Consider the following 5455-nt stretch of genomic DNA (forward strand, 5'->3'; position numbering starts at 1 on the left):
GGAGCTGAGGAGGGGAGGAGGAGAGGAGAGAGCTGAGGGAGGGGAGAGAGGAGAGGGAGCTCAGGGAGGGGAGATAGGAGAGGGAGCTGAGGGAGGGGAGAGAGGAGGGAGGAGGGGAGGGAGGAGGACAGGGAGCTGGGAGGGAGGGAGGAGGGGAGGGAGGAGGACAGGGAGCTGAGGGAGGGGAGAGAGAGGAGAGGGAGGAGGACAGGGAGCTGAGGGAGGGGAGAGAGGAGGGGGAGAGAGGAGAGTGAGGGAGCTGAGAGAGGAGAGGGAGAGAGGAGAGGAGAGAGGAGAGGGAGGAGGAGAGGAGCTGAGGGAGGGGAGAGAGGAGGGGAGGAGAGTGAGGGAGCTGAGGGAGGGGAGAGAGGAGAGGGAGCTGAGGGAGGGGAGAGGGAGCTGAGGGAGGGGAGGGAGCTGAGGGAGGGGAGAGAGGAGGGGGAGAGAGGAGAGGGAGGAGGACAGGGAGCTGAGGGAGGGGAGAGAGGAGGGGGAGAGAGGAGAGGGAGGAGGACAGGGAGCTGAGGAGGGGAGAGAGGAGAGGGAGGAGGACAGGGAGCTGAGGGAGGGGAGAGAGGAGAGGGAGCTCAGGAGGAGAGAGGAGAGGGAGCTGAGGGAGGGGAGAGAGGAGGGAGGAGGGGAGGGAGCTGGGGAGAGAGGAGAGGGAGGGAGGGGAGAGAGGAGAGGGAGCTGAGGGAGGGGAGGGAGAGAGGAGAGGGAGAGGAGAGGGAGCTGAGGGGAGGGGAGAGAGGAGAGGAGGAGGACAGGGAGCTGAGGGGAGGGGAGAGAGGAGGGAGGAGGGAGGGAGCTGGAGGGAGGGGAGAGAGGAGGGGAGAGAGGAGGGGAGAGAGGGAGGAGGAGGAGAGGGAGCTGAGGGAGGGGAGGGAGAGAGGAGAGGGGAGCTGAGGGAGGGGAGAGAGGAGAGGGAGGAGGACAGGGAGCTGAGGGAGGGGAGAGAGGAGGGGGAGGAGGAGAGGGAGGAGCTGAGGGAGGGGAGAGAGGAGAGGGAGCTGAGGGAGGGGAGAGGGAGCTGAGGGAGGGGAGAGGGAGGGAGGAAGAGAGGGAGCTGAGGGAGGGGAGAGAGGAGAGGAGCTGAGGGGGGAGAGAGGAGAGGGAGGAGGACAGGGAGCTGAGGGAGGAGAGAGAGGGAGGAGGAGAGGGAGAGAGAGGAGAGGGAGGAGGACAGGGAGCTGAGGGGGGGAGAGGAGAGGGAGGAGGACAGGGAGCTGAGGGAGGAGAGAGAGGAGGGGGGAGGGAGTATTTTGAGACCACACTTTAAGCATTGAGATCTGTGAAAGTGGATTAAAAGCAGAACCGTATTAATCATGAAGCAATGACTCCCATGTATTTTAGAACCGGAGAGATCTGTCTGCTATGTCTGTCTCTCTCTCTCTCTGTCTGTCTGTCTGTCTGTCTGTCTGTCTGTCTGTCTGTCTGTCTGTCTGTCTGTCTGTTCGTCTGTCTGTCTGCTATGTCTCTCTCTGTCTGACTGCTATGTGTCTCTCTCTGTCTGACTGCTATGTGTCTCTCTCTGTCTGACTGCTATGTGTCTCTCTCTGTCTGACTGCTATGTGTCTCTCTCTGTCTGACTGCTATGTGTCTCTCTCTGTCTGACTGCTATGTGTCTGTGTCTTGGAGAATCTCCCCTAGTTTATCCTACAATACTGGACATGAATACTATTTGAAGTGGAGGTTAAGGCTGACACACCAGGAAGACAGTGGAGGTTAAGGCTGACACACCAGGAAGACAGTGGAGGTTAAGGCTGAGACACCAGGAAGACAGTGGAGGTTAAGGCTGAGACACCAGGAAGACAGTGGAGGTTAAGGCTGAGACACCAGGAAGACAGTGGAGGTTAAGGCTGACACACCAGGAAGACAGTGGAGGTTAAGGCTGAGACACCAGGAAGACAGTGGAGGTTAAGGCTGACACACCAGGAAGACAGTGGAGGTTAAGGCTGACACACCAGGAAGACAGTGGAGGTTAAGGCTGAGACACCAGGAAGACAGTGGAGGTTAAGGCTGACACACCAGGAAGACAGTGGAGGTTAAGGCTGAGACACCAGGAAGACAGTGGAGGTTAAGGCTGACACACCAGGAAGACAGTGGAGGTTAAGGCTGACACACCAGGAAGACAGTGGAGGTTAAGGCTGAGACACCAGGAAGACAGTGGAGGTTAAGGCTGACACACCAGGAAGACAGTGGAGGTTAAGGCTGAGACACCGGGAAGACAGTGGAGGTTAAGGCTGACACACCGGGAAGACAGTGGAGGTTAAGGCTGACACACCGGGAAGACAGTGGAGGTTAAGGCTGACACACCGGGAAGACAGTGGAGGTTAAGGCTGAGACACCGGGAAGACAGTGGAGGTTAAGGCTGACACACCGGGAAGACAGTGGAGGTTAAGGCTGACACACCGGGAAGACAGTGGAGGTTAAGGCTGACACACCGGGAAGACAGTGGAGGTTAAGGCTGAGACACCGGGAAGACAGTGGAGGTTAAGGCTGACACACCGGGAAGACAGTGGAGGTTAAGGCTGAGACACCGGGAAGACAGTGGAGGTTAAGGCTGACACACCGGGAAGACAGTGGAGGTTAAGGCTGACACACCGGGAAGACAGTGGAGGTTAAGGCTGACACACCGGGAAGACAGTGGAGGTTAAGGCTGACACACCGGGAAGACAGTGGAGGTTAAGGCTGACACACCGGGAAGACAGTGGAGGTTAAGGCTGAGACACCAGGAAGACAGTGGAGGTTAAGGCTGAGACACCGGGAAGACAGTGGAGGTTAAGGCTGAGACACCAGGAAGACAGTGGAGGTTAAGGCTGAGACACCAGGAAGACAGTGGAGGTTAAGGCTGAGACACCGGGAAGACAGTGGAGGTTAAGGCTGAGACACCGGGAAGACAGTGGAGGTTAAGGCTGACACACCAGGAAGACAGTGGAGGTTAAGGCTGAGACACCGGGAAGACAGTGGAGGTTAAGGCTGACACACCAGGAAGACAGTGGAGGTTAAGGCTGACACACCAGGAAGACGTGGAGGTTGAGGAGAGAGATCTCTTACTGTCCCGTGGTGGGATGGAGATCTCTTACTGTCCCGTGGTGGGATGGAGATCTCTTACTGTCCCGCGGTGGGATGGAGATCTCTTACTGTCCCGCGGTGGGATGGAGATCTCTTACTGTCCCGCGGTGTGATGGAGATCTCTTACTGTCCCGCGGTGTGATGGAGATCTCTTACTGTCCCGTGGCAGGGATGGAGATCTCTTACTGTCCCGCGGTGGGATGGAGATCTCTTACTGTCCCGTGGGGATGGAGATCTCTTACTGTCCCGTGGTGTGATGGAGATCTCTTACTGTTCCGTGGTGGGATGGAGATCTCTTACTGTCCCGCGGTGGGATGGAGATCTCTTACTGTCCCGCGGTGGGATGGAGATCTCTTACTGTCCCGCGGTGGGATGGAGATCTCTTACTGTCCCGCGGTGGGATGGAGATCTCCTGCTTGTTGCTGTTTACACTGATTCAACATGTGGAATTGTCATGAAAATGAATGTAAAATGATGACCAGTGTCCTGGTAAGATTAAGTTCTGGCGTGTTTCTAAAGCATTTCTCTCTCTCTCTCTCTCTTCCCCCGTCTCTCTCTCTCTCTCTCTCTCTCTCTCTCTCTCTCTCTCTCTCTCTCTCTCTCTCTCTCTCTCTCTCTCTCTCTCTCCTCGTCTCTCTCTCTCTCTCTCTCTCTCTCTCTCTCTCTCTCTCTCTCTCTCTCTCTCTCTCTCTCTCTCTCTCTCTCTCTCTCTCCTCTCTCTCTCTTCTCTTTCTCTCTCTCTTCTCCTCTCTTCCTCTCTATCTCTCTCTCTCTCTCTCTTCCTCTCTTCTCTCTCTCTCTCTCTCTCTCTCTCTTCCCTCCCTCTCTCTCTCTCTCTCTCTCTCTCTTCCCTCCCTCTCTCTCTCTCTCTCTCTCTCTCTTCCCTCCCCTCTCTCTCTCTCTCTCTTCCCTCCCTCTCTCTCTCTCTCTCTTCCCTCCCCTCTCTCTCTCTCTCTCTTCCCTCCCTCTCTCTCTCTCTCTTCCCTCTCTCTCTCTCTCTCTCTCTCTCTTCCCGTCTCTCTCTCTCTCTCTCTCTCTTCCCCGTCTCTCTTCCCCCTCTCTCTCTCTTCCTGTCTCTCTCCAGGGAGACTACAATCCGGTCAAAACCAAAGTCCTCCACTTCAGTCTGAACCCTACGAGCATGGCCAAACAGCAGCGTGTGGAGGAAGTGGAGGCGCTGAGGGCAGAAGTGGAGTGTTTGAGGGAACGCCTCCGCTCACTGCAGACAGGGGGCGCTATCCCTCTTGCTGCTGCTGCAGGAGAGGCCAGCCTCAGTCTGCCTCCCTCACAGGAGGTCCTGGGTAAGAGGAAACGCACAGCTCACTGACAGCTTTTCACTGGTGACGGGCTGTTCTCTCATTCAGGGTTTATGCAAAAACAAAACATTATTTATACAGGAGAACTGGCAAGCCTCTACTTCAGCCTCTCGACCTTCAGCTTCTCGACCTTCATCCTCTTTCTCAACCTTCATCCTCTTTCTCGACCTTCATCTTTGTCATCGCCCCTCTCTGCCGTCGGCCCCTCTCTCTGCCGTCGGCCCCTCTCTCTGCCGTCGGCCCCTCTCTCTGCCGTCGGCCCCTCTCTCTGCCGTCGGCCCCTCTCTCTGCCGTCGGCCCCTCTCTCTGCCGTCGGCCCCTCTCTCTGCCGTCGGCCCCTCTCTCTGCCGTCGGCCCCTCTCTGCCGTCGGCCCCTCTCTCTACCGTCGGCCCCTCTCTCTACCGTCGGCCCCGCTCTGCCGTCGGCCCCTCTCTCTACCGTCGGCCCCTCTCTCTGCCGTCGGCCCCTCTCTCTGCCGTCGGGCCCTCGCTCTACCGCCGGCCCCTCTCTCTGCCGTCGGCCCCCCCTCTCTACCGTCGGCCCCTCTCTCTACCGTCGGCCCCTCTCTCTACCGTCGGCCCCTCTCTCTACCGTCGGCCCCTCTCTCTGCCGTCGGCCCCTCTCTCTGCCGTCGGCCCCTCTCTCTGCCGTCGGCCCCTCTCTCTGCCGTCGGCCCCTCGCTCTACCGTCGGCCCCTCGCTCTACCTCTATTCTTTCTCATGTCTTTCTTTCTATTTCTCCTCTCTCTCCACCTTAATTCTCTGACTGCTCTGGCTATCTAGGTGGACTGCTGTGGCTAGCTAGGTGGACTGCTGTGGCTAGCTAGGTGGACTGCTGTGGCTAGCTAGGTGGACTGCTGTGGCTGGCTAGTGGACTGCTGCGGATGGCTGGCTAGCGGACTGCTGCGGATGGCTGGCCGGCTAGCGGACTGCTGTGGCTAGCTAGGTGGACTGCTGTGGCTAGCTAGTGGACTGCTGTGGCTAGCTAGGCGGACTGCTGTGGCTGGCTAGCGGACTGCTGCGGCTGGCTGGCCGGCTAGCGGACTGCTGCGGATGGCTGGCCG

The 5455-nt window shown here is 58.2% G+C and overlaps 1 long non-coding RNA gene across 50 annotated transcripts; it reads left to right on the forward strand.

Moving 5' to 3' along the window:
* The first annotated feature begins 1471 nt into the window (after positions 1-1471).
* Positions 1472-3235, forward strand: LOC127926215 (uncharacterized). 50 transcript variants are annotated; one of them, XR_008123640.1, is made up of 5 exons: positions 1473-2236; positions 2429-2556; positions 2717-2780; positions 2845-2940; positions 2973-3235. It is a non-coding gene; the product is annotated as an uncharacterized LOC127926215 (long non-coding RNA). The 50 variants fall into 50 exon arrangements; XR_008123636.1 differs by having other exon boundaries at positions 2749-2780; positions 2813-2908; positions 2941-3235; XR_008123614.1 differs by adding an exon at positions 2333-2364 and having other exon boundaries at positions 1474-2236; positions 2461-2492; positions 2845-3235.
* The last annotated feature ends 2220 nt before the right edge of the window (positions 3236-5455 follow it).

Source organism: Oncorhynchus keta, unplaced genomic scaffold (genome assembly GCF_023373465.1).
Source record: "Oncorhynchus keta strain PuntledgeMale-10-30-2019 unplaced genomic scaffold, Oket_V2 Un_contig_717_pilon_pilon, whole genome shotgun sequence".
NCBI classification, from domain to species: domain Eukaryota; kingdom Metazoa; phylum Chordata; class Actinopteri; order Salmoniformes; family Salmonidae; genus Oncorhynchus; species Oncorhynchus keta.